The sequence below is a fragment of the Balaenoptera physalus genome, assembly GCF_965194825.1.
Source record: "Balaenoptera physalus genome assembly, chromosome: 1".
NCBI lineage: Eukaryota > Metazoa > Chordata > Mammalia > Artiodactyla > Balaenopteridae > Balaenoptera > Balaenoptera physalus.
This window is the reverse complement of record NC_138882.1, coordinates 195,526,576-195,550,604: the sequence shown is the minus strand read 5'-3', so window position 1 is coordinate 195,550,604 and position 24,029 is coordinate 195,526,576. Positions and strand designations below refer to the sequence as shown.

Here is a 24,029-nt window from a genome sequence, read left to right as displayed (position 1 = left end):
CACTTTAAGGCTCCTGATAAGATCAACTGAGCCTATGTTTTGATTCAGTACAGTTGTTAATTTAGCAATATTAAATCTCTCTGTGATGAACTTCTTTGTACACACATAATCTAGTATCATGAAATTTTAAGTATCAAATACTAGCATTTGTATGAGTATTGTTATTCCAACATTTTTCAAAATCTAAAAACTGAGTCCTCTTGAGATATACCTAGAGAAGTCCTTTACTGGGGACATTAAAATTTCAAATCAAGCAAAGGTACACCTGTTGGGAATGATTCCTTCTATATCCATATAACCCCACACATATGCCCTGTTACTTATCTGTAATTCTGAGATCCGTAAACCTGGCCAGGACAGACATAAGGGCATTAACTAGCCTTTATCCTGTTCAGTGTGAACGGTCATACATTTTATCACAAGCTTTAAGGTGTCTGATTATAAGTCTTGCTGGGGGCACTGTGCATGTGTGATATACACACCACTTCATCTTTCTAAACCCTGAAAAAGGCTGAATTCTAGAACACATCCAGTCCTAAGAGTTTTGCATAAAGGACTGGGGGCTTGTAAGAGACAAAGTAAACTTCTCAGTTCTGAATAATTCTCTAGTACAAACCTGTCCTGAAGAGGCAGAATGTGAAATGATAATGTGAAGGAGGTCCCCTAGCCAAATTTAGGAATAAATCTGAGGGTAAAAAGGAATAATAATTATAACAGAATATATATTACTGAAAAAAAAATGAACACACAAGTACACAATAACACTCGAGTAATAAATAAAACAGAAAGAAACAAGAAGAAAGGTGAAGCGTTTCTTTAAAAGCTTTTCTACAAACAAATATAGAAGGAATGACAGGTTTAGGGCTCTGGAGTCGCCGCAGATGCAGGCAAAGACCACCCACCTGGGGGTGCTGAAATCAGTGGGTGAAAGTGTATGAAGTTACAAGGAAGTCACAAGGACTAAAACTATCACTCACAGATTATTTCTTCACTGTAAAAAGGAAAAGTTATTACAATTAAGAAATCTGGGGACTTCCCTGGTGGCGCAGTGGTTAAGAATCCGTCTGTCAACGCAGGGGACACGTGTTCGATCCCTGGTCCAGGAAAGATCCCACATGCTGCGGAGCAACTAAGCCCGTGCACCACAACTACTGAGCCTGCGCTCTAGAGCTCGCGAGCCACAACTACTGAGCCTGCACTCTACAGCCTGCGAGCCACAACTACTACCCGCTCGCATAGAGCCCGTGCTCCGCCAGAGAAGCCACCGCAATGAGAAGCCCGTGCACCGCAACGAAGAGTAGCCCCAGCTCGCCGCAACTAGAGAAAGCCCGAGCGCAGCAACGAAGACCCAACACAGCCAAAAATAAATAAATAAACAGATAGATAGATAGATAGATAGATAGATAGATAGATAGATAGATAGAAAAGAAAAGAAAAGAAATCTGGTGTCATCACCTTAATCAAGTGATTAAATGTAGTATTACCAATAATGGAACAAACCAAGATTAGGGATCTCATGATATGATAAGATGAGAAGTACAGGTCACCTATGGGGCATTTTTGCCAGAAGTATTTTGCCTGTATCCAATCATGAGGAAATAATTTGTAAAAATCCAGAATGTGAGACATTACAAGTAATTGACCTGAACTCTTCAAAACTGCCAATGTTAAGGACAGACAAAAAGGTGGGAAGACTGCTCAAGATGTAGTGACCCTCAGGAGACAAGATAACAAAATGTGCAACACATGAACTTGATTAAACCCTGAATTTGAATAAAGGGCATGAAGACATTCTGAAGAAAACTGAAGAAATCTAAATGTGGACTTGGATTAGGCATTAGTGAATCAATGTTAAGATTTGGGGTATAATGAAACTACTGTGGATATGTAAAAGAACATCCTTGTTCTTGGGACAGGCTGGAGTTGTAAAGAATAAAGTATCATGACACAACAATCAAATGCTTCACCAAAAAAGCAGAGACAGAGAAAGAAAATGTTACAAATTACCCAACCTTGGTGAAAGGTACAGAATGTTCACTGACCTATTCTTTCAACTTTCTGTAGCTTCAAAAGTTATTCAAAATTAAAAGCTGGGGAAGGGAAATACTATGACCAACAGAGGGCAAATATAGATTTTAAAAATATGCCCTTGCAGTGATCAAATGAAAGATGGGATGACTTGAAGATAAAGTCAGAGAAAATAACTTATTTTATAACTATTTTTTTTGACTTTTCCACTGACCAATACAGTAAGAAAAAGCTTTAGTAGCTGGAAAACTTGGTACAACCTCAAGATTTAATGACTCAATCAATGCATTTTGATTTTTAAGAGTGTACTTTTAAAAAAAGATGAATTAATATTTAACTTTTAATTTTTCATATTTAATTAATTTTTATTCATTTTAACAGTGTTTTGTTATTTTTCTCAGGCTGGCTAGAGGTTTATCAATATGATTTTTTCAAAGGACCAATTTTCAGTTTCACTGATTTTTCCTACTGTGTTTCTGCTTTCAGTTTCACAAAATTCTGCTCATTGTCATTATTTTCTTCCTTGTGCTTGTTTTGAAATCAATGTGCTCTTCTTTTAGTTTCTTAAGGTAGAAGCTTAGATTAGTGAGACCTTTTCTGTTTTCTGTAGTAAGCATTTAATTCTACAGATTTCCCTATAAGCACTGCTTTCACTATGCCCCACAAATGTTGATGTTTTGTTTTCACTTTCATTCAAATTAAGATTTTCAAGTTTCCCTTATGATGTCATCTTTAATTTTCAACTACCTGGGGACTTTCCAGACAGCATTCTGTTACTGTTCTCTAATTTAACTCCACTGCAATCACAGCTACTGTCTAGCCCCTGGCAGGTCCAACTGCTGGGTCCTCCTCAAGTCTGGCTTCCATTGATTCCTTTATCTCTTAACAACAGATCACTTTCTGTGTATCACATATAATTTTTCACTGTGCACCAGAGAAAAGCAACAGAAACCAAAGTAAACAGTATCTACGCCTACGGACGGGACACCCCTTCTTCTGTGGGGCCATCAGTACGGAAAATTAAGTCAATCTACTCTTCAGCTGAGTTGCACGCAGGTTTTGTAATCCTCAGCACGCCATAGCCTTCAGATTTCTTCAACAGTAAACTGCCTTCACCTTCACGACACTAGAATACTGTTCTCAAAAATTATTGGCCAAAGAAGAAATATACCCCTCTCAAACCCGCTGCAGGCCGGAAGTGAGGCAGAAAAGCAAGTCATCCAACTTCTGCTCAAAATTCAGATTCACATGAAGATGAAAACAAATGTGCAGGCTGCCTCAGTTTGAGGATGAGCCTTCAACTTTATTTTGGCAGAAAGGTGGGTGTTTGCTAAACTGAAGAAAAAAAAAAAAAAAAAAACCCAACATACTGCGATAGAATATATAATAAGGACTCCCTCAAAGTTAACGTTCTGTCCCACACGGTACACATGGTCTTTGGCAGAGAACACACCTTGCCCCACAGCCACAAAAGCTCCCTTAACCCCATTTCCCAGGAGGCTGGGGCTCTGCCTTGCTTCCACTCGTGTGTCCAGAGGTTCCTTAATGAATACCTTCAGGTGCTACATTGGATATTCTGTACAAAGCTTGGACTTGCCTGTAGAACACTGCCAGCCACATTCCCGGCATCAAACCACACAGTGATTCCATACAGTGACACATCAAGAATCTCATGTCTGCACCACCTCCTTCTCATGCATTGTGAAAATGAAAGAACACACTGGGGCTGCAGTTTCCACCATCAAAGTCTGGGAACCAGCTCTGTATGAAGGTGCACCAGGGGCAGGAGAGGTGCACAGGAACACTTGTGATGCTCCTACCTAAAACAGTTTTGGCCAACCCTAGCTGCTGAATAATAAGCTTCTAACCATGCTCAGTTTTTTTTTTTTTTTAATTAATTTATTTATTTTTGGCTGCGTTGGGTCTTTGTTGCTGTGCGTGGGCTTTCTCTAGTTGCGGCGAGCAGGGGCTACTCTTCGTTGCGGTGCATGGGCTTCTCATTGCAGTGGCTTCCCTTGTTGCGGAGCATGGGCTCTAGGTGTGCGGGCTTCAGTAGTTGTGGCTCGCAGGCTCAGTAGTTGTGGCGCACGGGCTTAGCTGCTCCGCGGCATGTGGGATCTTTCCCGGACCAGGGCTCTAACCCGTGTCCCCTGCATTGGTAGGTGGATTCTTAACCACTGCGCCATCAGGGAAGCCCTCAATTGTTTTTTAAATTATCCTGTATTTTCTTGTGTTCATTAAAAGCTTAAAAAAACACACACACTTCACTGTGGTTTCCATATGAGACGGTAAATCTTTGGAGGAAAAGTTATGAGGTAAACTACTTATTTTTTGCAGAAGGGTGGTTAACTATGCAATATGACCTGCAAAGAGTTCCAACTGGGAATGTAAATTGATACAGCCACTATGGAGAAGAGTATGGAGGTTCCTTAAAAAAGTAAAAACAGAATTACTATATGACCCAGCAATCCCAACACTGGGCATATACCCAGAGAAAACCGTAATTCAAAAAGACACATGCGGGGCTTCCCTGGTGGCGCAGTGGTTGAGAATCTGCCTGCCAATGCAGGGGACACGGGTTCAACCCCTGGTCCGGGAAGACTCCACATGCCGCGGAGCAACTAAGCCTGTGCGCCACAACTACTGAGCCCATGTGCCGCAACTACTGAAGCCCATGCGCCTAGAGCCCGTGCTCCACAACGAGAGAAGCCACCGCGATGAGAAGCCAGCACACGGCAACGAAGAGTAGCCCCAGCTCGCGGCAACTAGAGAAAGCCCGCGCGCAGCAACGAAGACCCAACGCAGCCAAAAGTGAATAAATAAAATCAATACATTTATTAAAACAAAAAAAAGACACATGCACCCAATGTTCATTGCAGCACTATTTACAATAGCCAGGTCATGGAAGCAACCTAAATGTCCATCAACAGAGGAATGGATAAAGAAAATATGGTACATATATACAATGGAATATTACTCAGACATAAAAAGGAATGAAATTGGGTCATTTGCAGAGACGTGGATGGATCTAGAGACTGTCATACAGAGTGAAGTAAGTCAGAAAGGGAAAAACAAATATCGTATATTAACGCATATATGTGGAACCTAGAAAAATGGTACAGGTGAACCGGTTTGCAGGGCAGAAACAGACACACAGATGTAGAGAACAAACGTATGGACACCATGGGGGGAAAGTGGCAGGGGTGGTGGTCGTGGTGGGATGAATTGGGAGATTGGGATTGACATGTATACACTAATATGTATAAAATGGATAACTAATACGAACCTGCTGTATAAAAATATAAAATAAAATTCAAAAAAATAAAAAAAGAGCTCCAACTTTTTCCCCAACTTTGGTTTGCCTAGGAAAATAGCTCAAATTTTGCAATAAAAAACTAACTTTACTATCAAGCACAGTAAGTAGTAACTGCTGAACATTTGGCATGTTTTGGGGGGAAGAAGTATGCAAATACAGCCAGGGATACATCAATATGGAAAAATGGATAGAAGCAGCAACATGCTCAGAGCACTTTAAATCCAATACAGAAACAGGAGGCACAACCATAGCACTGACAGTCTCCTCCCAGGGCTGCCTATATTTCCAGACTGAAACGATGTGCCAAGCGCCCAGCACAATGACTGAAGAGACACTGAAATCAAGCTACATCATGTTTCAGAACTCCAGAAGCAAAAGTAAGATTCTAAAAGCTTCCAGATGGAAAAAATCGGTGGTATACAAAGGATTAAGAATCAACAGCTCTGAATTCCCAACAGCAACACTGGAAACTGGGAGAAAACAGAGCAATGTCCTGAACTAATTCCAAGCAAGAACTGTATACTCAAAATTATCAATCCTAAGGTCAGAATAAAGACATACAAAGTCTAGGAAGCTACTAAAGGATATTTTCCCCCAAAAGGGGAAGAAATGAGGAAGACATCATCACATCTGGAACTCAGGAGATCCAGAGGAAACATGATTTCCTGCTCTTTCTTTTGTGGACCTTAGATTCGGTGGTTAATGCACTCTTTGATACAGTAATGATATTCCGATACACTGACCATCCCAGAAGGTCTGACCCACATGGCACTCAGGTGTGTTATCAGGCACTGCTCTGAGCCCTGTGCCTACTGTTCCTCTAAGGCCCACAGCAATTTAATGAGCAAGCATTAGGAGTGTACCCACTATGTTACGGATAGCTAAACTGAGAGAGCCTAAGACCCCAAACTAGATTTTAAACATGTATCTGGAAAAAAGACATAGGTCAAATTATTGTTAACCAACCCTAAAATTTATCAGGTACTTACTACATGCCAAACGCTATGCTGCTAAGTACTTTATACACATCATCTGATTAACTCCTCAATAACCCAACGAGTACATACTGTTATCATCATTCCTTGTCATTTCAATTCTGTAAAATTACAGAAAAGACAGCTCAGGCAAAGAAAGGTCAGCAACTAACTCAAAGTTGAACAAAGAGCAAGAGGCACAGTTAGCACTGCACCCAGTGAAGGGACTCAAGCCCAGGGGCTTACGTTGGCACTAAACTTACTGTCATTTTAAAATAATAAGTCTGTGTACATTTTCTAAAAAGAAAGAAAATCAGACACAAAAACTAAATTTGTCCCTTTGCTCAGAATGTCCTTTGGCCTCTCTTCCCCTCTGCCAGGAAACAGCACTCAACCTTAGAGACAGAGCTTTATTAAACCTTCCTGACTGCCCCTCTCCCCAACTACCCAGCCTCCCTCCTGTTCTCTGACCCACTGCCATGTTCCCATCCTACTAGGCTGTAAGCAAGGACTGTGCCTTGCCTTCACCGCTGCTTTGGACACTTTGCTTTGGAGCGGAGGGGTCTGTCACCTTACAGACCACCTTTTCTAAGAGCTGCCCCCATTGTTCCTCCTCCAAACCCTGGTCTTGGGATGGTCCCCTGGCTCCCACTCACCCCAGTCAGAGCTGACCACACCAAGGACAGGTACCCAGCTCAAGTCAGACCAAACACACTGTATCCCCCAATAACGAGGAAACTGAGACTGAGAGTGCAGTGGGCTCTCTGGGTCTGGAAGTGGGACATGAACTGGAGAGCTGTGGCAGGCCGCCCTCCACAGCGTAGACGGAGCAGCAGAAAGAAGAGCAACACAGACGCACAAGAGGGGCACACTCCCCACTGTTCCTGTCCCTTCCCAGGGCCTCTGCACTCCAGTCTTACAATTAATTCTTGTTTTTTCTTTTTTTTTAATATTTGAATTTTATTTTATTTTTTTATACAGCAGGTTCTTATTAGTTATCAATTTTATACATATTGCTGTATATATGTCAATCCCAATCTCCCAATTCATCCCACCACCACCACCCCCCCGCTTTCCCCCCTCGGTGTCCATACGTTTGTTCTCTACACCTGTGTCTCTATTTCTGCCTTGCAAACCGGTTCGTCGGTACCATTTTTCTAGATTCCACATATATGCAATAATATACGATATTTGTTTTTCCCTTTCTGACTTACTTCACTCTGCATGACAGTCTCTAGGTCCATCCACGTCTCTACATCTTCATGTTTTTTCTTAATCTGGAGCTTCAGTTGGTTGGTTTCTTGCAACCAAATAACTCTACTAAAACTACCTGTATATCATACCTACGCCAGCACCAAGCATCCATTCCCTAAGTGCCTGCAAATAACTCCATGACCTCCTCAGTTTAGGGCTTCACCAACAGTCTCTGCGAGAGGACCCCCAAATTCCCACCTGTCTTATCTTCCAAGCCTGAACCCTTAGCCTCCAGTTACACACCCTTTGCCTCCCACCTGGGGGATGGCAGCAACAGACCCTTAGCCCCCTTACCTGACCGTATGAGCAACACCTGACGTGCCAATCACCTCCTCCTCCTCGAACGCTGGGTGAGGGGATACCATTCTTTTGCTGTCCCCCATCTCCTTGCTACGCCCTTTCCTGACTGCAGCCCGATCCCTAGAATTCTGGCAGTGCAGTGCTCTAAGGGCTCAATCCCCTATCACAGTAACAGGCTTTCCTTTCCAAACCCCTGACGGTGGATTCACTGCCCACTTCCGGCACAGAAAACCCCCTCCCCCCAAGCTGCCACTCAATCCTACCCATCCCCCTGTCTCCCCCCGCCCCGGACTCTACTCCCACTGTCCGGGCCTTTGCCTAGCCTGCTATTAACTTGCTTCCCCAGCCACCTCTTTCCCTCTCCAGCCATCCTATACACCACTGCCTGATTTATCTTTCTGAAGGGCAGCTCTTGACATCTGACTCCAGTCTTCAAGTGCTCCTCCTACAGAAGAAAATCAAACTTTTTAGCCTGGCCTAGTCGAAAGCCCTTGTACCTTACCCACCATACTTTCAGGCACCCTCCCCCAGGATTCTGATTCATCGAGTCTGAGGATGGCCAAATCCACGTACACAAACGCTGTGGGTGACCTGGGGCTCTCCGCCAGATTTGGACCAAGATCCTGACCACCAGTCCCTTACAGAGAAATCCGAGAAACATTAATGTATTCTTGCCTTGAAGAGTTAGAGACAACTTTTAAAAAGTAATATATTTCCCCACAGTCAAGAAAAAGGACATGCTTCCAAAACTTACCAGCTGAAGACATGAGCATCGTATTTCCTATAAAAACTGCAAAACAGAAGGCACTCTGAATTGAAGTGTTTCTGTCACTCAAATTCTAAAGCGTCTGTGATTTATGATGGGAACTAGAAAGAAGCAAGAATCATAGACACTCTGTGCCTTCAGACCATTCAGAATCCGGCAGTGCTCTTTACTGTGAAGCTCAGCTGATGTCTGTGTTTATTATGCGGTCTCTGTTAGAAAAGCATTTCGTGAACCTGTTCTTGTGCCACGCACCAGTTTAGGCCAGACTAAAGCAAGCAGGAATATTTACAGGCATACTTTGTTTTACTGCACTTCAGAGATACTGCGTTTTTTACAAACTGAAGAGTTGTGACAGGCCCATGTTGAGCAAGTCCATCAGCGCCGTGTTTCCAACAGCAATTACTCACTTTGTGTCTCTACGTCCCATTTTGGTAATTCTTGAAATATTTCAAACTTCTTAATTATTATTATATTTGTTATAGTGTTACTAACTAATGTTACTATTATAACTCACTGAAGGATCAAACAATGATTAGCACTCTTTAGCAATAAAGTATTTTCAATTTAAGGTCTGTATGTTTTTTTAGACATAATGCTATTGCACACTTAGCAGACTACAATGTAGTGTAAACACAACTTTTATATGCACTGGGAAACAACCAAAAAAGTCATGTGATTTGTTTTATTGCAATACTCGCTTAACTGTGGTAGCAGAACCGAACCGGCAGTATCCCCAAAGTATCCCTGTACTTCCACTTTGAAAACATATAGCCATGCTATACAGCAGCACTAAAATAGGATGAACGTTTTAAATTGTTTATAAAACATTTAACAATAAATGGTCTTGATATCTGGGCTCACGTTTGTGAGCCTTCATTCATGCACTCATCACGCCTGTTTCGTGCCAGGCACTGAAGCAGGGTCTCCACACACTGACTTGTCCTTGCCACTCAAGTTTCTCACCTGCTTAAACTAAACACTGATAAACGCAGCCACTTCTTATCTCTCTCTGGATGTGACAGGAGTTGCCAAATTAACTTTGTTTTCTCCATTCCTGGATTTTTACTCCAATTGCTATCCCTCTCTTAAAGGAAACCTTGTTGGTACAAAAAAGCCCAGTCATCAAAAAAGGGGTGAGAAGGGGGACCACAGTAAAGAAGCGGAAACACAACAAAGAAATGGGCATCAAAAATCTGTTTGGAGGACTTCCCTGGTGGTGCAGTGGCTAGGAATCCGCCTGCCAATGCAGGGGACACAGATTCGATCCCTGGTCCGGGAAGATCCCACATGCCGCGGAGCAACTAAGCCCGTGCGCCACAACTACTGAGCCTGTGCTCTAGAGCCCGCGAGCCACAACTACTGAGCCCACGTGCCACAACTACTGAAGCCCGTGCACCTAGAACCCGTGTTGCACAACAAAAGAAGCCACCGCGCCACAGCAAGGAATGGCCCCCACTCAACACAACTAGAAAAAACCCCACGCAGCAACGAAGACCCAACGCAGCCAAAAAGTAAAATAAATAAACAAAAATCTGTTTGAAGGAGGATCTATACGTATCATTTTGGTCCCAAACTTTCCTTCCTAATTAAGCTTTAAGCAAGTGAATGCTCAAGATAAAATTCCTTGATTAAAAGAATCATTAGTCATCGGAATTCACCAAGAAGCTTACTGAATACAAGAAAACCAAGCTTATAAGCTTATAACCAAGCTTTGGTTATTATAATAACCAAAGTTCCATCTAAGTTATTCATTAATTAGTAAAAAGTAAATGGGAGAGAAGAACCAAGATGGCAGAGTAGAAGGACGTGCTCTTACTCCCTCTTGCGAGAACACCAGAATCACAACTAGCTGCTGGACAATCATCGACAGGAAGACACTGGAACTCACCAAAAAAGATACCCCACATCCAAAGACAAAGGAGAAGCCACAGTGAGACGGTAGGAGGGGTGCAATCACAGTAAAATAAAATCCCATAACCGGTGGGTGGGTGACTCACAGACTGGCGAACACTTATACCACAGAAGTCCACCCACTGGAGTGAAGGTTCTGAGCCCCACGTCAGGCTTCCCAACCTGGGGGTCCGGCAACAGGAGAGGGGGAATTCCTAGAGAATCAGACTTTGAAGCCTAGTGGGAATTGACTGCAGGACTTCAACAGGACTGGGGGAAACAGAGACTCCACTCTTGGAGGGCACACACAAAGTAGTGTGCACACCGGGACCCAGGGGAAGGAGCAGTGACCCCAGAGGAGACTGAACCAGACCTACCTGCTAGTGTTGGAGGGTCTCCTGCAGAGGCGGGGGGTGGCTGTGGCTCACCGTGGGGAAAAGGACACTGGCAGCAGAAGTTCTGGGATGTAGTCCTTGGCGTGAGCCCTCCCAGAGTCCGCCATTAGCCCCACCAAAGAGCCCAGTTAGGCTCCAGGGTTGGGTCACCTCAGGCCAAACAACCAACGTGGAGGGAACCCAGCCCCACCCATCAGCAGTCAAGCGGATTAAAGTTTTACGGAGCTCCGACTGCCACAGCAACAGTCAGCTCTACCCACCACCAGAGCCTCCCATCGAGCCTCTTAGAGAGCCTCAACCACCAGAGGGCAGACAGCAGAAGCAAGAACAACTACAATCCTGCAGCCTGTGGACCAAAAACCACATTCACAGAAAGACAGACAAGATGAAAACGCAGAGGGCTATGTACCAGATGAAGGAACAAGATAAACCCCCAGAAAAACAACTAAATGAAGTGGAGATAGGCAACCTTACAGAAAAAGAATTCAGAATAATGACAGTAAAGATGATCCAGGACCTTGGAAAAAGAATGGAGGCAAAGATCAAGAAGATGCAAGAAATGGTTAAAAAAGACCTAGAAGAATTAAAGAACAAACAGAGACGAACAATACAATAACTGAAACGAAAACTACACTAGAAGGAATCAATAGCAGAATAACCTGAGGCAGAAGAACGGATAAGTGACCTGGAAGACAGAATGGCGGAAATTCACTGCTGTGGAACAGAATAAAGAAAAAAGAATGACAAGAAACGAAGACAGCCTAAGACACCCCTTGGACAACATTAAACGCAACAACATTCGCATTATAGGGACCCCAGAAGGAGAAAAGAGAGAGAAAGGACCCGAGAAAATATTTGAAGAGATTATAGTCAAAAACTTCCCTAACATGGGAAAGGAAACAGCCACCTAAGTCCAGGAAGGGCAGCGAGTCCCACACAGGACAAGCCCAAGGAGAAACACGCCGAGACACATAGTAATCAAATTGGCAAAAATTGAAGACAAAGAAAAATTATTGAAAGTAGCAAGGGAAAAATGACAAATAACATACAAGGGAACCCCCATAAGGTTAACAGCTGATTTCTCAGCAGAAACTCTACAAGCCAGAAGGGAGTGGCATGATATACTTAAAGTGATGAAAGGGAAGAACCTACAACCAAGATTACTCTACCGAGCAAGGATCTCATTCAGATTCGATGGAGAAATCAAAAGCTTTACAGACAAGCAAAAGCTAAGAGAATTCAGCACCACCAAACCAACTCTACAACAAATGCTAAAGGAACTTCTCTAAGTGGGAAACACAAGAGAAGAAAAGGACCTAAAAAAAAAACCCCCTAAAATTAAGAAAATGGTAACAGGAACATACGTATCGATAATTACCTTAAATGTGAATGGATTAAATGCTCCAACCAAAAGACACAGGCTTGCTGAATGGATACAAAAACAAGACCCAAATATATGCTGTCTACAAGAGACCCACTTCAGACCTAGGGACACATACAGACTGAAAGTGAGGGGATGGAAAAAGATATTCCATGCAAATGGAAATCAAAAGAAAGCTGGAGTAGCAGTACTCATATCAGATAAAATAGACTTTAAAACAAAGAATGTTACAAGAGACAAGGAAGAACACTACATAATGATCAAGGGATCAATCCAAGAAGATATAACAATTATAAATATATATGCACCCAACACAGGAGCACCTCAATACATAAGGCAACTGCTAACAGCTATGAAAGAGGAAATCGACAGTAACACAATAATAGTGGGGGACTTTAACACCTCACTTAACACCAATGGACAGATCATCCAAAATGAAAATAAATAAGGAAACAGAAGCTTTAAATGACACAACAGACCAACCAGATTTAATTGATATTTATAGGACATTCCATCCAAAAACAGCAGATTACACTTTCTTCTCAAGTGTGCACAGAACATTCTCCAGGATAGATCACATCTTGGGTCACAAATCAAGCCTCAGTAAATTTAAGACAATTGAAATCATATCAAGCATCTTTTCTGATCACAACGCTATGAGACTAGAAATGAATTACAGGGGAAAAAAACGTAAAAAACACAAACACATGGAGGCTAAACAATACGTTACTAAATAACCAAGAGATCACTGAAGAAATCAAAGAATACCTAGAGACAAATGACAATGAAAACATGATGATCCAAAACCTATGGGATGCAGCAAAAGCAGTTTTAAGAGGGAAGTTTATAGCTATACAAGCCTACCTCAAGAAATAAGAAAAATCTCAAATAAACAATCTAACCTTACACTTAAAGGAACTAGAGAAAGAAGAAGAAAGAAAACCCAAAGTTAGCAGAAGGAAAGAAATCATAAAGATCACAGCAGAAATAAATGAAACAGAAACAAAGAAAACAATAGCAAAGATCAATAAAACTAAAAGCTGGTTCTTTGAGAAGATAAACAAAATTGATAAACCATTAGCCAGACTCATCAAGAAAAAGAGACAGAGGACTCAAATCAATAAAATTAGAAATGAAAAAGGAGAAGGTACAACAGACACCACAGAAATACAAAGCATCCTAAGAGACTACTACAAGCAACCCTATGCCAATAAAACGGACAACTTGGAAGAAATGGACAAATTCTTAGAAAGGTATAACCTTCCAAGACTGAACCGGGAAGAAATAGAAAATATGAACAGCCCAATCACAAGTAATGAAATTGAAACTGTGATTAAAAATCTTCCAACAAACAAAAGTCCAGGACCAGATGGCTTCACAGGTGAATTCTATCAAACATTTAGAGAAGAGCTAACACCCATCCTTCTCAAACTCTTTCAAAAAATTGCAGAGGAAGGAACACTCCCAAACTCATTCTATGAGGCCACCATCACCCTGATACCAAAACCAGACAAAGATACTACAAAAAAAGAAAATTGCAGACCAATATCACTGATGAATTTAGATGCAAAAATCCTCAACAAAATACTAGCAAACAGAATCCAACAGCACATTAAAAGGATCATACACCATGATCAAGTGGGATTTATCCCAGGGATGCAAGGATTCAATATACGCATATCAATCAATGTGATACACCATATTAACAAATTGAAGAAGAAAAACCATATGATCATCTCAATAGATGCAGAAAAAGCTTTTGACAAAACTCAACACCCATTTATGATAAAAACTCTCCAGGAAGTGGGCTCAGATGGAACCTACCTCAACATAATAAAGGCCATATACAACAAACCCACAGCAAACTTCATTCTCAATGGTGAAAAACTGAAAGCATTTCCTCTAAGATCAGGAACAAGACAAGGATGTCCACTCTCACCACTATTATTCAACATAGTTTTGGAACTCCTAGCCATGGCAATCAGAGAAGAAAAAGAAATAAAAGGAATACAAATTGGAAAAGGAGAAGTAAAACTGTCACTGTTAGCAAAGGACATGATACTATACACAGAGAATCCTAAAAATGCCACCAGAAAACTACTAGAGCTAATCAATGAATTTGGTAAAGTTGCAGGATACAAAATTAATGCACAGAAATCTCTTGCATTCCTATACATTAATGATGAAAAATTTGAAAGAGAAATTAAGGAAACACTCCCATTTACCACTGCAACAAAAAGAATAAAATACCTAGGCATAAACCTACCTAGGGAGACAAAAGACCTGTATGCAGAAAACTATAAGACACTGATGAGAGAAATTAAAGATGATATCAACAGATGGAGAGATATACCATGTTCTTGGATTGGAAGAATCAATAGTGTGAAAATGACTATACTACCCAAAGCAATCTACAGATTCAATGCAATCCCTATCAAACTACCAATGGCATTTTTTACAGAACTAGAACAAATAATCTTAAAATTTGTATGGAGACACAAAAGACCCTGAATAGCCAAAGCAGTCTTGAGGGAAAAAAAACGGAGCTGGAGGAATCAGACTCCCTGACTGCAGACTATACTACAAAGCTACAGTAAGCAAGACAATATGGTACTGGCACAAAAACAGAAACATAGATCAATGGAACAAGATAGAAAGCCCAGAGATAAACCTACGCACCTATGGTCAACTAATCTATGAGAAAGGAGGCAAGGATATACAATGGAGAAAAGACAGTCTCTTCAATAAGTGGTGCTGGGAAAACTGGACAGCCACATGTAAAAGAATGGAATTAGAACACTCCCTAACACCATACACAAAAATAAACTTAAAACGGATTCGAGACCTAAATGTAAGACCGGGCACTATAAAACCCTTAGAGGAAAACATAGGAAGAACACTCTTTGACATAAATCACAGCAAGATCTTTTTTGATCCACCTCCTAGAGTAATGGGAATAAAAACAAAAATAAAAAAATGGGACCTAATGAAACTTCAAAGCTTTTGCACAGCAAAGGAAACCATAAACAAGACGAAAAGACAACCCTCAGAATGGGAGAAAATATTTGCATACGAACCAACAAAGGATTAATCTCCAAAATATATAAACAGCTCATGAAGCTCAATATTAAAGAAACAAACAACCCAATCCAAAAATGGGCAGAAGACCTAAATAGACATTTCTCCAAAGAAGACATACAGACGGCCATGAAGCACATGAAAAGCTGCTCAACATCACTAATTATTAGAGAAACGCAAATCAAAACTACAATGAGGTATCACCTCACACCAGTTAGAATGGGCATCATCAGAAAATCTACAAACAACAAATGCTGGAGAGGGTGTGGAGAAAAGGGAACCCTCTTGCACTGTTGATGGGAATGTAAATTGATACAGCCACTATTGAGAACAGTATGAAGGTTCCTTAAAAAACTAAAAATAGAATTACCATATGACCCAGCAATCCCACTACTGGGCATATACCCAGAGAAAACCGTAATTCAAAAAGACACATGTACCCCAATGTTCATTGCAACACTATTTACAATAGCCAGGTCATGGAAGCAACCTAAATGCCCATCGACAGACGAATGGATAAAGAAGATGTGGTACATATATACAATGGAATATTACTCAGCCATAAAAAGGAATGAAATTGAGTCATTTCTTGAGACGTGGATGGATCTAGAGACTGTCGTACAGAGTGAAGTAAGTCAGAAAGAGAAAAACAAATATCGTATATTAACACGTGTATGTGGAACCTAGAAAAATGGTACAGATGAACCAGTTTGCAGGGCAGAAGTTGAGACACAGATATAGAGAACAAACGTATGGACACCAAGGGGGGAAAGCCGCGGGGGGGTGGGGATGGTGGTGTGCTGGCGATTGGGATTGACATGTATACATTGATGTGTATAAAATTGATGACTAATAAGAACCTGCTGTATAAAAAAATAAATAAAATTAAATTAAAAAATTAAAAAAAAAAAAAAAGTAAAATGACAGGACTTCCCTGGTGGCGCAGTGGTTAAGAATCTGCCTGCCAATGCAGGGGACACGGGTTCGAGCCCTGGTCCGGGAAGATCCCACATGCCGCGGAGCAACTAAGCCCGTGCGCCACAACTACTGAGCCTGCGCTCTAGAGCCCACGAGCCACAAATACTGAAGCCCGAGCTCCGCAACAAGAGAAGCCACCGCAATGAGAAGCCCACACATCACAAAGAAGAGTAGCCCTCACTCACCGCATCTAGAGAAAGCCCGTGCACAGCAGTGAAGACCCAACACAGCCAAAAATTAGTTAATTAATTAAAAAAGTGAATGACATAAATAACTCCCCCACGGTAGGAATAATAAACACTAGGTCACTGTGTTTAAGTCCAGGGTAAGGAAAGCACCCCTTGGACGAAAGCTGGCATTTCCTTGGCCGTGATGGAAGAGTGGGGAGCAGATCTTCCCACAGAACTGGACGGTGTGAGCTCCTGACCCGAAGGGAGTTAAGTGAGGACATGGAATCGCAGAGACCTGAGAGGAGGAGCATCCGCACATGCAGCGCCCGGGACAGGGCCACAACCACCGGACTCTTCACCCTATTCTTCGTGCCTAGAGTCTGGCGTAGAGGGGCCTCCAAATATTTGTTCACTTTTTTCTTTCCTGAAGGGTATTTCCTCCTCCCAATTATACCTAATGTAGTAATTAAAAACTTGGTGATGCATGGGATGATCAAGAATGTAAATTCTGACAACAGTTGATTTTTTCTTTTAAAGCCCAAAATAACGTTAATTCAGAAAGAAGAGGAAAAAGGTCACGTACTGTTGAACCTTCTGACGGAAGTACCCCAGAAAACAATGGCACCATGAAGACATTCAAGAAAACCAGGTTACATGGACAGCATATTCTGACTTTTAATCATTTACGTACTTTCACTGGATAAATAAATACATTGTCCAATTACCTGTCCCATTTGCCAATGAAAAACCTTAAAGGAAGAAAGAAATTTGACTTATTATTAAGAACTATATCTTTTGGGAAATGGTTAATTCTAGATATGAAAAATTAAACGACTCGATCTCCCCCTACCCTCAACCCCCCCAAAAAATGTTTAACTGATCTAGTCAAGGCTCTTCTGTCTGCCAAGAAGAGAAAATTCCCACTGGGAATTGGAGAGATATCTGACAGGTCCCAAGGCCAGGAAGCACAGCAGGCTCCGGGGGGTGTGGGACTGGAAACAAGAAAGGAAAAACAGGAACCAGAGCCCCGTCTGGCCAGCTCTTGGTGACCCTTCTGTTTTGCTGGGTGCACTTTCTATCGTTCACCCTCTCTCTTATGCATCGTGCACGGTCCAAAACTGACTGTAATTCCACTGCCCAGTGTCAGCTGTGTCTCTGTGGCACAGGAGGGGACGGCTGCCCCTGCCACAGGGACTATCGATGGGGTCCCTAGAAGAGAACACGGATAGGCCAAAAACTGACTGGTGTTTTTAATATAGTAACAAACTCACTTTAAGTTACATAAGCACTTATCTCTTCACTCTGGCACTACGTAACTACTTGGCAAAGAGAAGTCATAAAGTATCATACATGAACCGAAATATATATAGCAAGTAGTAATTCAGTTCCCAAAAACTTACGGTCAACAGACACGTGGCCCTAAAAAAAACAAACAAAAAAAAATCAGCAAAACCTCTTTAATATATTTTTTTTAAGTACTCATGAGTTTCCCCACTGTCTTATCAACTTATTGTGTCGAAAATAGGAGAAAGGGCTATGGCCAAAATCAGAGGACATCTAACGAAGACAGTCACTTGTTATTTTGATAAATCATTTATGTTTTCAGTTCATTTGTCACACCTGTCAAGAAAAATTACAGGCTACCTTCTAAAAGTCCATATTTAAGTTCCTTAGATGATAAATTTCATTTTTTCCAAAAAAGGCACATTATAAATGCCGGCAAGGCCCCTTTAGTCGACAACACTGGTCTTCCTGTGGGTCCTCCAAACTTCCCCTCTGGGGACAGAGAGCCCCAGAGTGACTTAACTTTGATTCCTGGATAGGGAAAGATCCCACCTTCTGCCGTCACCCTGGTATCTCCGGTGGGCAAGCCCCTTCTCCTGGAAACCCCCAACCCCCAAAGGCTTCAGGGCCTAGGTCAGGCAGCCATTAAAACCCCAGCTCCAAAACTGCGTGGAAAGATGCAGCGAACTCCCAGGTTTTAAGATAATTTTAAGTTGTGACAAGCACAGAGAAACTTCACAGGTGAGAGACACCGTGGAAGTGGCTAGCTCCAGACCGTTCACAGTTCCAACAGCAGATGGCGCTGCATCCTTTCCGATGACGTCACATCCTCACAAAGCTGGGTTTTCAGTGGTTGCTTCGATAAAATAGCCAGAAGCACTGCACAAGAATCACATGAAGACAGCCGTGTCCAGTCAGATTCTGAAGTTTGAGAAGCTATAGTGCCCATTAGTTAACGACAGTGGTTTAGTTAAGAATGAAATAGGGACTTCCCTGGTGGTGCAGTGGTTAAGAATCCGTCTGCCCTGATCCAGGAAGATCCCACATGCTGTGGAGCAGCTAATAAGGCCGTGCACAACTACTGAAGGCCGCGCTCTAGAGCCTGTGCACCGCAACGAAGAGTAGCCCCGCTCGCCGCAACTAGAGGAAGCCTGAGCGCAGCAACGAAGACCCAATGCAGCCAAAAAAATAAATAAAATTAATTTTTAAAAAAAAGAATAAAATAAAAGTTTCCCTCAATTTTGGGGTATTACTTTTTCAAATGGGTACTAAGTTCTTAGGACATACATACTTAAATTGATTGGACCTAAAAAATCAATAAAGGGAACTTTTAGGTATTTATTTTGGCCTGGGGCACTGTGAAAATCCTAGGAACACTAATGGTGCCATGAATTTGGGAATCTTTGCATGAAGGTTCAAGTCTGGGCCTCAGAGGGAGTGGAGGGGGAGGCAGAGAAGCAGGGAGGGGGTGCCTCACAAACTCACCACCACACTGGGCTCCACCTCCACCCAAAGAGCCTCACCTACCTCTCTGCTCCCCTGCTTTAGGTACGGGCTGTAAAATTGGACGGTAACTATACAGGAATTCATCAAGATCTGACTTCCTAATCTTTGTGTTCCCCGAACAAAACCCGAGAGGAACTCAGTAGCTGATTACTGAAAGGCACTTTCCCAGGGCAAGCAGGATGTGCAATGCAGCCTGGAGAACAGGTGCTCGTGGAGACCTTCCATCCCTGCGGGGAGAGGGAGGCTGAAGCCAGGAGCCAAGGGACCAGGAGACGGCGTTCGGGGCAGACCTTCCAAGTGGCACGGAGAGCATCGGAAACACTCACCAGAGAAGGCCCAGGACACAACATTTCTGTGGTATTCTGCCCCAAAGAACCTGCATCTAACCATGAGGAAGCCCAGACAGACCCAAAGTGAGGGTCATTCTCCAAGACAACCGGCCTGCACTCTTTAAAATGTTAAGGGCAAGAACAACAAAGACAGGCTGTTCCAGACTAAAGAAGAACAGACACGACCTCTAAATACAACGCAACGTGTGTTCCCCGACTGACTGGATCGGGACCGGGAGGAAGAGCTGTGAAATCAGTATAGGGACAATCTACGAAACATGGAATAGAAAACAGATCAGCATCAGTGTTAAACTTACTGATTTTAATGGCTGAACTATGGTTATATAAAAATGTCTGTGTTCCCAAAATACACGCACTGAAGTATTTAGTGGTAATGTGGGAAAACTGACGTAAACTTTGCATTCTACCTCACGAGACGTTCACGTCTGTCTTTCAATACACCAGCGTGTGCACTGGGAAAACAGCCTGGTGCTCACACGGCCCGGCTGCCAGTGAGGAGCGCGTCCTCTGCCGAGTGACTGCTGGGACCCCTCGTCCCCCTTCGGGCAGCACCCCCAGAGCCAGGCCTCCAGGCAGGGGGGTTGCTGGCCACAGGAGCAGACACACTATGGACACTTTACAGATTTAACTAAAATCTTTACTGAAATGCCTACTGATGAGACCTAAATGCCTTTTTTATGACTAGATCCATAGTGCTTAAGTCCCGATATCTTTCACACATGGCTATCCTGTTAACTACAAGAGAATTTAAAAATAAACCCAAAGAACCTACTCCTTGCCCTCAAAGAACTTATTTTTAGACCCTCCTCAGCACAACTTCCACAGAGGAATTCTCCTTCCAAGGTACTTCTAGTACATGGACATTCAAATTTCAAGTATCACAGTAAGATTCCAAAGGAAATTTAATTTGGAAAAACTTAGAAAACCTATCTATTCTTCTTGTGTATAGAATGTTCCATTAGCTTAGCATATGTTAGCACATAATTGGTAACAGAAAATTGTAAAGGAAACCAAACACAGAACATTTTTTCTGTGGAGGCCGTGTTGCACAGCAGTTAAAACCAAAGGATCTAGGATCAGAAAGGTGTGTTTGGGTCCAGCTCTGTGACCTCAGGTAAACTGCTGAACCCTCAGGCCTGCTGCTCTGCTGGTGAGGGGGCGGAGGATACCACGCTGGCCAACAGCTCGGAGCAGGGGTGGCAATGGTTTTCTGCAGAGGCCCAGACAGCACACACTCTCGATTCCGGTGTGGATTCTGCCATCACAAAACAGCCACAGACAGGCAGAAGAACAGACGTGGGCCCTCCAATAAAAATGTCTACAGACACAACTTGAATTTCATATCACTTTTCCATGCCACAAAATAGTCTCCTTTTGATTTTTCAACCATTTAAAAATGTGAAAACCATTCTTAGCTCATGGGACACACACAAAGAGATGGCAGGCCATAGTTTGCCAACCTCTGGCTCATAGGACGGTGCCTGGCAACTACTATCTGGGAAAACAGCCCGTAAATCTCAGTCTCGGACCAACACCTGATCCCCAGTACTATTACGAGTCGTCCTCCCTTGCCTACCAAGTATGCTCCTAACTGCTCTGCAGCAGCTTCTGCTGGTCTGAAGAGTACACATACACTTCCGAGATACCTGGCACTCCTGCACTCCAGGAAATGAGCTTTTGAGTCTTTAAATCAAACGAGGTAATCTTGCCAATTAACTGTGAAAAACCCATCATACAAAAGGTTTTCCCCCCACAAATGTACACCTAGAGTAGAATTCTACCTCGTACAATTTCCACTATTAGCCAGGAGGCTCCATTTCAGCGGACAGTCCCCACTGAGTCCTGGAGGCTCATTACAGGTGCCCGTCGTGTCTCTCTCTTCTTTCACGTGACTTAAAGCCGATACAGCTACAAGGAACCTGACCAACTACATTTCACTTGGTCTTTGGTTCTGCCAGACTGGCCCATGCAGATTTCCTGAAGAGTGTTACTATCTAACACTACTGAAAAGTACTGTTATTAAAAACCAACAGATTGTAGTTGTTACGTCAATAGTAACAGGATCCACAGCGTCCATTCTTATACAAAAACCAATGAAAGGATGCAGCACAAAACAGGGATATAAGATGCTGAGAGGGACTTCCCTGGCGGTCCAGTGGTTAGGACTTCACACGCTCACTGCCGTGGCTCGGGATTCAATCCCTGGTGGGGAACTAAGATCCTGCAAGCCATGCGGCGTGTCCCCCTGCCCCCAAAAAAGCTACAAAAGAGCAGACTACAACACCAATAAAAATCTTTTACCTCAAAGGCAAACTTAGTCAATTATACCTCAATGAAAAAAATAAAGGCAAACAAACCAAAACTATGAAATTTCTATAATAGTCTCATTTCAGTCATGCTAACTTGGAGAGAGCTTCTAGTACTTTCAAATATAAATAATTTGCTTTAACATTTCTTCCAAAACGAAAATATCTTTTTCCTAATTATAATGATCTTGGTATTTTTCCACAAAAAATACAGATAAAACATTACCTTACTGTACCACATGTTCCTTGTCCCCATCTACCCCCAAGAAATAACATTTGTTTCACAGGGATGCCCAGGGGTGTATATTTCTTCCCGACTTTATTTGCTGCACTGTGGTCATCTCCTCAGGACAATGAAATACGGCTACCTTAAATTTTTTTAACAGCTTCGCGGTATTCTGCATGTACCTTAATTTAATCAATTCCCACTGATGGGCATTTAGATTCATCCACTGGTTCATTCCACAAATATTTTTTGAGATGGACTACATTCCAGGCACTGTTTGAGAAGATATTAGGGAATAAAAAAGATAAAGATCTCTGCCCTCTGGAAATATATTCAAAATACGTTAAGATACATAAAAGTACATAAAGTATAATGCCATTTATATTTAAATAAAAACTACCTATGTGTATAAAAAATAAAGATCTCTGCCCTCATGGAACTTATATTCTAGTAACTACTGACAATTTTTTGCTTTCTTACCAAAAATTCTAGGTGAAGGTTTCTAACAGAAACTGTTTTTACTGTTTTGTTTTTATAACGAATGTTGTAACAAGGATTCTCTTTTTTCCCCTGTGAATAAATTTCTAAAAATAAACTTGCTGAACAATTTAGTTTGGAAATGCCCTTGTATACTAAAGATATTAACCTCTTACCTTTTATATATACATATATATATATATATGCATATCTAATATTTTCTCCAACTTGCTTGTCTTTGAACTACAGTTCAAAGTTCCCTATCATCAGGACTTCCCTGGTGGTCCAGTGGTTAAGACTCCCTGATTCCGCTGCAGAGGGTGCAGGTTCGATCCCTGGTCAGGGAACTAAGATCCTAAATGCCATGTTGGCGAGGTCAAAAAAACAAAATTCCTCTATCAGATATCTTTTGCTATAGGTATGTTCTAAGTATTCAAGCAGATAATCTTTTTTTTTTCTTTTTTTCAAGCAGATAATCTTTTTATGGCTTATGACCTTAGTATCATGCTAAGAAACCCTTTCCCCAAACACCCCACCTCAAAGGTTAAAAAATATTTCTCACAGTATTTTTCTAATACTTCCATGTTTTAATTTTTACATTTAAATCTTTAATCCAGCCAGAATCTCTATGTGTTGTGGAATGTAGTTTTCCACTTTATTTTTTCCAACAGACTGCCAGTTGATCTAACATCTGTTACATTACAAACCATCCATTCCCAACTGATTTAAAATGCTACACTAGGGGCTTCCCTGGTGGTGCAGTGGTTAAGAATCCGCCTACCAATGCAGGAGACACGGGTTTGGGCCCTGGTCCGGGAAGCTCCCACATGCCGCGGAGCAACTAAGCCCATGCGTCACAGCTACTGAGCCCGCATGCTGCAACTACTTAAGCCCACGCACCTAGAGCCCGTGCTCTGCAGCAAAAGAAGCCACCGCAATGAGAAGCCTGCGCACCTCAACAAAGAGTAGCCCCCGCTCCCCGCAACCAGAGAAAGCCCGTGCGCAGCAAAGAAGACCCAACACAGCCAAAAATAAATAAATAAATTTTTAAAAATAATAATAAATAAAATGCTACACTAATCAAGAGGTAAATTCCCATAAATTTATAGATCATTATCTAGACTACTTTGTTCTACCTACCTATGCTTTATATAACTTTCCTGTTTATATCTAACAGAACACTTTCCCCTCATCTTTCTTTTATAGAACTGACTCTTCTCAAATATTTATTTGTCCAAATTAGGTGACAATTTAAAAATATCCCAGCATGTGCATACAGAAGAACCGCATTCAAATTCTGTGTTCAGGTCTATTCAAATTCTCTTTTATCTCTTCAATAATGCACCTAAG

The 24,029-nt window shown here is 42.0% G+C and overlaps 1 protein-coding gene across 3 annotated transcripts in view; it reads right to left on the bottom strand.

The window, feature by feature from the left end:
* The window catches only part of GNB1 (G protein subunit beta 1), a 99,148-nt gene that overhangs the window by 53,677 nt on the left and 21,442 nt on the right, over nt 1-24,029 (bottom strand). The window lies entirely within an intron of this gene.